Source organism: Schistocerca cancellata, chromosome 2 (assembly GCF_023864275.1).
Source record: "Schistocerca cancellata isolate TAMUIC-IGC-003103 chromosome 2, iqSchCanc2.1, whole genome shotgun sequence".
NCBI classification, from domain to species: domain Eukaryota; kingdom Metazoa; phylum Arthropoda; class Insecta; order Orthoptera; family Acrididae; genus Schistocerca; species Schistocerca cancellata.
The window spans coordinates 181,812,905-181,823,214 of NC_064627.1; the positions used below are offsets into that span (position 1 = coordinate 181,812,905).

At 45.3% G+C, this 10,310-nt stretch overlaps 1 pseudogene; it reads right to left on the reverse strand.

Moving 5' to 3' along the window:
- Positions 1 to 9,309: 9,309 nt before the first annotated feature.
- Positions 9,310 to 9,427, reverse strand: LOC126163474 (5S ribosomal RNA; annotated as a pseudogene).
- Between the last annotated feature and the right edge of the window lie 883 nt (positions 9,428 to 10,310).

The following is a 10,310-nucleotide window of genomic DNA, read 5'->3' on the forward strand; positions in this document are numbered from 1 at the left end:
TGAAGTGGGACAAACATGTAATGTCAGCAGTGGGGAAGGCGGATAGTCGTCTTCGGTTCGTTGGTAGAATTTTGGGAAAATGTGGTTCATCTGTAAAGGAGACCGCTTATAAAACACTAATACGACCTATTCTTGAGTACTGCTCGAGCGTTTGGGATCCCTATCAGGTCGGATTGAGGAAGGACATAGAAGCAATTCAGGGGCGGGCTGCTAGATTTGTTACTGGTAGGTTTTATCATCACGCGAGTGTTACGGAAATGCTTCAGGAACTCGGGTGGGAGTCTCTAGAGGAAAGGAGGCGTTCTTTTCGTGAATCGCTAGTGAGGAAATTTAGAGAACCAGCATTTGAGGCTGACTGCAGTACAATTTTACTGCCGCCAACTTACATTTCGCGGAAATACCACAAAGATAAGATAAGAGAGATTAGGGCTCGTTCAGAGGCATATAGGCAGTCATTTTTCCCTCGTTCTGTTTGGGAGTGGAACAGGGAGAGAAGATGCTAGTTATGGTACGAGGTACCCTCCACCACGCACCGTATGGTGGGTTGCGGAGTACGTATGCAGATGTAGATTAACACTATGGGATTTCTTTTAATATGTACGCGCATTATGTTAGATTTATTTACGTTCTGGGTCAGCTGCCAGAGCCTGCACCATTCATCAATCCTCTGCAGAATATTCTGCAAATCGATAGTATGTCTCGGCGTTGATACCTTCTTACAGACAACCGCATCACCTGCGAACTGCCTTAAAGAGCTTCCGTTGCATTCTACTAGATCATTTATATACATTGTAAACAGTAATGGTTGTATCACACTTACTTGGAGTACATCCGATATTACCCTTATTAATTTGGCCGGCCTGGATGGCCGAGGGGTTCTAGGCGCTGCAGTCTGGAACCGCGCGACGGCTACGGTCGCAGGTTCGAATCCTGCCTCGAGCATGGATGTGTGTGATGTCTTTAGATTAGTTAGGTTTAAGTAGTCGTAAGTTCTAGGGGACTAATGACCTTAGCAGTTAAGTCCCATAGTGCTCAGAGCCATTTGAACCATTTGGCCTTATACGAGTGTCCTCTTGTATCACCTAGGAAATTGTGGGCCCTGCTTCGACGATCGGGTTCATAGATCCTGCTGCACTGTTTTTTCTCATGATGCCAACCTCATTCCCATAGCGTCTTTTCAGAGAAATATTCTGCTCTGACTTCATTTTTATGGATGGCAGTGTGCGACCACATCGAACGGCGCAAGTGGAGGAGCTGTTGGAACGGTAGGCCGTTTGGTGAATGGATTGACCTACGCGTTCTTCCTACCTAAATTCCATTGGGCACGCTTGGGATGCTTTGGCGAGACATACTGTAGCACGTCCACATGCATTAACGACCATCCAGCAGTTGTGAACCAGGCTGAAGGAGGAATGGAACGCTCTGTTACAAAACGCCGTACCAACCCTGTAGCCAGAATGGGAGCACGGTCCAGAGCATGCATTGCCGTCGGTGGTGATCACAAACAATACTAACAACCAAGTCCCTCCTTTGGTAATGTCCGGGGACCATCATGAATCGAGATAACTTCAGTATAATTATTATCTATGAGTGAAAGTTCAAAAATGGTTCAAATGGCTCTAAGCACTAAGGGACTTAACCTCTGAGGTCATCAGTCCCCTACACTCAGAACTACTTAACCCTAACTAACATAAGGACATCACATACATCCATATTTTTTTACACGGCACACGAGCGATGGGATACAGTGAGGATTTTCCCCTACGATCATTTCACGAGTGTACGGTGAATATCAGGAATCCGGTAAAACATCAAATCTCCGACATCGCTGAGGCCTGAATAAGATCCTGCAAGAATGGCACCAACGAAGACTGAAGAGAATTGTTCAGCGTGACAATAGTGCAACTCTTCCGCAAATTGCCACAGATTTAAGTGCTGGGCCACCAAAAAGTTCAAGTTCAAATGTGTGTGAATTTCTAAGGGACAAAACTGCTGAGATCATCGGTTCCTAGACTTACACACTACTTAAACTCACTCACCCTAAGAACAACACACACACACACACACACACACACACACACACACACACATTCCCGAGGGAGGGCTCGAACCTCCGGCGCGATGGGCCGCGCAATCCGTGATATGGCGCCTCAAACCGCAAAGTCACTCCGCGCGGCCATCAACAAGTGTCAGCGTGTGAACCTTTCAGCGAAACATCATCGATATGGGCTTTCGGAGCCAAAGGCTCATTCGTGCACCCTTGTTGACTGCGATACTACAAAGCTTTACGCCTCGCCTGCGCCCGTCAACAAATACATCGGTCTGTTCATGACTGGAAACATGATGCCTGGTCGGACGAATCTCGTTTCAAATTGTATCGAGCGGGTGGACGTGTACGGGTATGGAAACAACCTCACGAATCCATGGAACCTGCATGGCGGCAGGAACTATTCAAGCTGGTGGAGGCTCTCTAATGGTGTGGGGCGTGTGCAGTTGGAGTGATATGGGCCTCTAAAACGTCTAGATACGACTCTGACATACCAAACGTACGTCAGTATCCTGTCTGATCACCTGCATCCATTCACGTCCATTGTGCATTCCGACGGACTTCGGCAATTCCAGCAGGACAATGCGGCAACCCACACGGCCAGAATTGCTACAGAGTGGCTCCAGGAGCACTCTTCTGAGTTTAAACACATCCGCTAGCCATAAAACTCCACAGACATGAACATTATTGAGCATATCAGGGATGTCTTGCAACGTGCTGTTCAGAAGAGATTTTAACTTCCTCGTACTCGTACGGATTTATGGACAGCTCTGCAGAATTCATAGTGTCAGTTCCCTCCAGCACTACTTCAGACATTAGTTGAGCGCATGCCACGTCGTGTTGCGGCACTTCTGCGTGATCGCTGGGGCCTTACACGATGTTAGGCGCGTCTACCAGTATCTTTGGCTCTTCAGTGTATGTATAGTTCAACTTGCTTAGAGCTATGTTACTTGGTACTAACACATCATGTGAAAGTTACTTTCGTCCTTAAATTTAACACGCCACTGTATATGCCCATGAAGTCAAATGTATTTTTTCTTGCTTGTTAATTCTTCGTTATACTGTTTCTCGATATTGATAAACACATAGCAGCACTTGTTACTAGTGTGATAACCATTGTTAGACCTTTGCGGTTCCCAAACTACGAAAATCTTCCTTCTGTTCTTTGACTTATTTCGATTTGCATCCGTTACGGCGATACTTAATAAATGAATGTGTGAAATCAGTGCAAACAGGTGAAGTATTACAGTTTCGTATACGGTACATAAGTCAAGTGACTATTTCACTTTGATGCTGACTATGTCCGCAGTACCCTTGCTCGTTCCACAGATGTTTCTACCGTATGGTAAGTGTCATCGTGCTATGACTTTCTGTCAGATAAATAAAAAAAGTGCTGCCATTCATTGTTCTGCAATCTTATATGGCAATTGCCGTGATTCAGTTTGCTATGAGGGCTTTTCACAGACGTTTTGGCCAGTGTCTCCAGTATGCCCGTCGATCGCATCAAGTCGCTCTTTCCAGTTCTGAGCGCGCTGTGAGCGAGTAAAGGTGCCTACAACATTAGTGTCTCCCTCACAGGTATGAGGGCCCGTTGAGAGGTTTCGCCTCAAGGTATGTAGCCCACGTAACACAACTGCCACGCACTTCCTTCTTCATGGCAATTCTCAGCCGCACTCTGCAGGGGCTGGCTTGTCCTGAGTATCATCTCTGTCCACTTGAAATGCTGGACATAAAGACAACACTTGGGCACAAAAATGGTTCAAATGGCTCTGAGCACTATGGGACTTAACTTCTGAGGTCATCAGTCCCCTAGAACTTAAAACTACTGAAACATAACTAACCTAAGGACATCACACACATCCATGCCCGAGGCAGGATTCGAACCTGCGACCGTAGCGGTCGCGCGGTTCCAGACTGTAACGCCTAGAACCGCTCGACCACCCCAGCCGGCTACACTTGGGCACAGACATGCTGTAGATCAGTGTACATAATTATCGGAATGCACAGGTGTCTGCCTTCTATGATGAGGGAGTTGGAAAGTTGGTATAACGCTATGTCTAAGTCGTTTGGTTTCTGTATCGTCAGCAATCACACCTTACTTTCCTAACAGCCCTCGTACTTCGTACTGTCAGGTTCGTGTCTGATCAACAATAACTGTGTAAGCTGCAAATAACTTCGGTTTAACGTTGCAAACTTATCACAGAGATACGCGCATCTACACAGTTCATAATGTGAGAATGTTACGAAAGTTGTCAAACGAACACATCTCGTCCTCAGAAAGTGAAATAATACTGAAAACAACAATGATAAATTTTAATTAGAAGTTTCTTTACAAAATTATTCTTACGACTGCATCATGATAATGACCAGTACTACGATAAATGATCTGATTCCGGTTCAAAGTTCGTTACTGTTTAGGATGACAATCAAGTCCACAGAGGATGATTAGTTTTGTGACAAGTTGAGCGGCCTCTGCATGTGCCCGTGCTGGCTTCCACATAAAACGTTTCCTCTCGCTCCTTGTTTCACCTCCCACTCATTGACATGCATTATATAGGAGTGGTGTGTTAACACTATTGACAGAGTGTCATCCCTTTTGCATTACATCCTTATAAGCAAATCAGCTCATTACCGCCGAAGTAAGTTAGGTGTCATATTCACCTTCCTGTTACGATGTATAAAACTCTTATGTAAGGTGTGAAATTGACCTTCATTTATTCTGCCACCTTACAGTACTTGTCCCGAAACACGCTTCAGTTCACGGAATTGCGAGAGGTCAAGTGCTATAACGCGCGTACTTTCCATGTAGCTCGTCCTTTTGTCGGTGCAGGGTAAGAACAGTTCCTTAATGCGTTGCACACGCAGAGGTATATATTGCGGAAGACACGGATGTAGTGCGAGAAATATTCCTCACGTCTTGGGACGTGATTCATTCGCAGCGACTACGGACGAAGTAGCAGGTCCGGGCTTGTTGGATTGCCCCAGCCGCGGCTCCTTTGCAGCGCACCTTCATAGCCGCTATCCATCCTCCAGGCCGGGTTCTTTATGGGATAAGGCGGCTGCGCTATGACCGATGCGTCTCACCTGTCCGGAGAAGAAAAGAGCGGAGGAAATTCATACGGTCGTGTACATCTAGCAGTGCCAGTCTGACTGACAGCAACTTGTCCTTTCGTCATTACACTGAATGATACATATTTTAAGGTAAATTTATTTCATGATATATATGCATAGACAGTTTTTTTACCACGTCTGGAAATACACTACTGGCCATTAAAATTGCTGCACCAAGAGGAAATGCAGATGATAAACGGGTATTCATTGGACAAATATATTATACTAGAACTGACATGTGATTACATTTTCACGCAACTTGGGTGCATACATCCTGAGATATCAGTTCCCAGAACAACCACCTCTGGCCGTAATAACGGCCTTGATACGCCTGGGCGTTGAGTCAAACAGAGCTTGGATAGCGTGTACAGGTACAGCTACCCATGCAGCTTCAACACGATACCACAGTTCATCAAGAGCGGTGACTGGCGTATTGTGATGGGCCAGTTGCTCGGCCACCATTGACCAGACGTTTTCAATTGGTGAGAGATCTGGAGAATGTGCTGGGCATGGCAGCAGTCGAACATTTTCTGTATCCAGAAAGGCCCGTACAGGACCTGCAACATGCGGTCGTGCATTATCCTGCTGAACTGTAGGGTTTCGCAGGGATCGAATGAAGGGTAGAGCCACGGGTCGTAACACATCTCAAATGTAACGTCCACTGTTCAAAGTGCCGTCAATGCGAACAAGAGGTGACCGAGACGTGTAACCAATGGCACCCCATACCATGACGCCGGGTGGTACGCCAGTATGGCGATGGCGAATACACGCTTCCAAAGTGCGTTCACCGCGATGTCGCAAAACACAGATGCGTCCCTCATGATGCTGTAAACAGAACCTGGACTCATCGGAAAAAATGACTTTTTGCCATTCGTGCACCCAGGTTCGTCGTTGAGTACACCATCTCAGGCGCTCCTATCTGTGATGCAGCGTCAAGGGTAACCTCAGCTATGGTCTTCAAGCTGATAGTCCATGCTGCTGCAAACGTCGTCGAACTGTTCGTGCAGATGATTGTTGTCTTGCAAGCGTTCCCATCTCTTGACTCAGGATCGAGACGTGGCTGCACGATCCATTACAGCCATGCGGATAAGATGTATGTCATCTCGACTGCTAGTGATACGAGACCGTTGGGATCCAGCACGGCTTCCGTATTACTCTCATGAACCCACCGATTCTATATTGTGCTAACAGTCATTGGATCTCGACCAACGCGAGCAGCAATGTTGTGATACGATAAACTGCAATCGCGATAGGCTTCAATCCGACCTTTATCAAAGTTGGAAACGTGATGCTACGCATTTCTGCTCTGTGGACGAGGCATCACAACAACGTTTCACCAGGCAAGGCCGGTCAACTGATGTTTGTGTATGAAAAATCGGTTGGAAACTTTCCTCATGTCAACAGGTTGTAGTTGTCGCCACCGGCGCCAACCTTGTGTGAATGCTCTGAAAAGCTAATCATTTGCATAGCAGAGCATCTTCTTCCTGTCGGTTAAATTCCGCGTCTGTAACACGTCATCTTCGTGGTGTAGCAATTTTAATGGCTAGTAGTGTAGTTGCATACGCCATATGTAGCCTTCAAAATGGTGTCTGCTAAGGAGGTGCATTCCATGCAGTGAGCTGTCATTGAGTTTGTTTTGGCGGGAAACCAGAGCATCTCAGATAATCCAAGGCGCTTGCAGTCGGAACGTCTGTTTTCTACCTATTGTAATTGGTGAAACAAAGTACAGCAATGAGTCGTAACTTGTATTTAATGTAGCAGACCTACATTTCGGTCACTGAATGACCAACTGCAGTGCAGCCGATAAAGTTAAACACATTTCTGCCGTTATTTGGCGTAGTCTCTCTAGGACACGTTAAGAGTTCAAATCACACTGACAGTGTTGCAGCTGATGGCTGTTCTTTCTTTCATGAATTGAAATAAGTGCGGTATATGAGTACTTCCAGATCCCAAGTGGAGTCATAAAAAAAAATATTGCTAATATTTATTAATAAAAGCGCGTGCTAACACCCAGATGGATTTTATTGAAACTGACACATGCCGCGGGAGACTATAGAGTAATATAATTTTACAACTGTCTAGCTATATTGTTCATTTTAGAATGGACATGCAGTTGTACGAATTCACGTTTTTCCATGTATTCCGCGCATCTCTCTGGGGTAGAACTCCATCTAGAAGAATTTCTGTTCTTAACCTTATCGTTTAGTACTTGATGACGACGTTGGTGAATTTGGATGACTGAAACTTAATGGTTTTATACTAGCTCTTGAAGCATCGTTAAAGCAAGCCCTGGTTTATTTGTATTATTCCGATGATGATAGTTTCGCTCCAATTTATAGCAGCTTTATACGTTTCAAAATAATTGACGTAGAACCGCGTCTATTTTGTTCTGTTTCGACATCAATGTAATTTTAGTTCCCATCGTAAAATTAATACTCTCTGCAAGAGATACTGCACAGTTACGTTATTGCGTCGTAAAACGTGTAAGTTGAGTTCTAAAATGGACGGTTTAGCACACGGTGCTTCATGGAAGGAAGGGTATATTAAGCGGGACTATGGTTTGGTAGTGTTATCGCTAGGGTATTATAGACGTGAAATTAATATTGGTCGTGATTAAGAAAAAAGTGTCGTAAAATTCAAGAAAAGCTCTTAAATATCTTTGCTTTGCAACAACGAACAGTGAATTGCGCCTAGAAAGAGAAAAGAAGTGGAGTCGCTGAAAGGGAGTAACGGAAATTATAGGCTGTGACCTAGTGGTAACAGTGGATACACTGCAATATGTCTAAACATTCAGCACATAGAAAGAAATTGTTTTCCGTCGTCGTGGGTAAGAAAGCTGGAATATTGTTTGGTACCCATTATGTCGTATTGACATCCCAGTGATGGTCCTTCAGCAGTAAGCTGAAGACCTAATGTACTTCAAAATGTACTCTTACTCATGAAATAAATTGTTAGTAAACGTGTTTTTCCGTCAGTTTATAATCATTAGAAAACGTGACCTTGCTGTATTGTTGCGCGAACGCCCGAAAACAAGGCCAAACTATAGCCGTTCAACGACATGCGGCTCTACTACATTGTTTAATGATTATAGCATCCTTCTGGGGAAAATATTACAGGGGTAAAACGCCCTCAGTTTGTGTGTCCGGGTGGGGAATACTTAAGAGAATGATGTTAGCAGAAAAAAAAATACATCCAGCGGTCGAAGTGTGGGCAGAGAACTTCAAAACAATAGTTGATATGTTGTATTTAGATATAGTGCGAATTAGTGAAAGTCTGACGCAGGAAGGACAAGGTTTTTGTGGTCAGGTAAGTACTTGACTGTAAGCATAATCAGAGAGAGGTAACACAGCAGTAGGTCTAATAACAAACAAGAAAATAGGAATGCGGATAAAGTACTACGAACAGCTTTGTAAATGATCACCATGGCCAAGGTAGTCATAAAATCAACACCCATAACAGCAGTACAAATTTATATGGTTTCTAGTTTTACTGAAGATGAAGAGATTAAAAAATATTTAACGAGATAAAAAATACATTACATACGTCAACGGAGACGAAATTTAATTGCGATGGAAGACAGGAATCCGGTAGTAGGGAAAGGAAGAGAAGCAAGAATTGCAGGAAAATATGTACTAGGGAGGGGGCGGGAGGGGTGGCGGTGTAATGAAAAGCGAAGCACAGAACACAATTTAAACATAGCAAACAGTAAGTCATATGGCGAGCCTCTTCAATCATGACGCGCACAGCATATATGTTCTCTTGCAACAAAAACCTGTCCTAGTCGACCTTCTCCAAATTCATCGCTGACGGAAGTAAAACCACGCCAAATTGTTACAAAAAGCTCGTAAAGTAACTCTTCTGAAGATGACTGATAACTGAAAGTTGAGCGCAGTGTTTCGAGGTAATATTACCGTGTAAGGCCTTTATAAAACTAAACTAAATACCCCTTCCTAACAGGCCATGAAGGCCCAACGGTACCGACCGGCCGCCGTGTCAGCCTCAACCCACAGGCGTCACTGGATGCGGATATGGAGGCACATGTGGTCAGCACACCACTCGCCTGCCCATATGTCAGTTTCCGAGAGCGGAGCCGCTACTTCTCAATCAAGTAGCCACTCAGTTTGCCTCACAAGGGCTGAGTGCACCCCGCTTGCCAACAGCGCTCGGCAGACCGGATGGTCACCCATCCAAGTTCTAGTCCAGCCCGACAGCGCTTAACTTCCGTGATCTGGCGGGAACCGGAGTTACCACTGCGGCAAGGCCGTTGGCGAAAGGCCTTAATGAAGATGTAAACAATCATTCAGCAAGAGCATCACAAGCAGTTTCCATTTTATCACAACACTGTCTAAACGCCCACTGTAAACAAATACCTCGGTTTGTTTCTGAACTACTACCGATCTACCGTCGTCGTCATCCTCGTCGTCGTTGTTGCTGTTGTTGTTGGTCTCACTCCTAAGACTGATCTGTTGCAGCTCCCCTAGCTGATCTGTCCTTTGCAAGTCTTTCCATGACCTGTTTACAGTACGCAAACGTTGGTCTCCTTTATAGTTTTTCGGCCAGTCGTCTCACCGACTGGAGTAGAATTGTCTTCAGTGATGAGTCTCGCTTCGAACTGAACTCCGGTGACCAGGGAAGACATGCGTGGAGACTCCCCGGACAGTTACGGGATACCAACCGGACTGGTGTTCGCCATATGACCCGAGAACCAGGCGTGATTGTCGTGTACGGTTTCATTTCATATCAGAACCGCTTTGGTTTTCATCCTCGGAATCCTTACCGCACAGCGGTACGTTGACGATATTCTATGCCTCGTTTTATTGCCTTTCATGTCAAGACGTCCTGGGCTTACGTTTCAGCAAGATAATGTTCGGCCGCACACGGTGAGAGTTTCTACTGCTTGCCTAGGTGCCTGTCAAACCCCACGTCGGCCAGCAAAGTCGCAGGGTATCTCCCCAATTCAGAATGTTTGGAGTATTATGGGCAGGGCTATCCAGCCAGCTCGTTATTTTCACGATCCAACAGTGACGCGATATCGATCAGGAGGACATTCAACAATCCTGTCAATCGTTACCTAGCCAAATAACTTCTGACATAAGGGCCAGAGATGGACCAACGCATTACTGACTTAATCGATTTGTGAATCTCTTTCCCC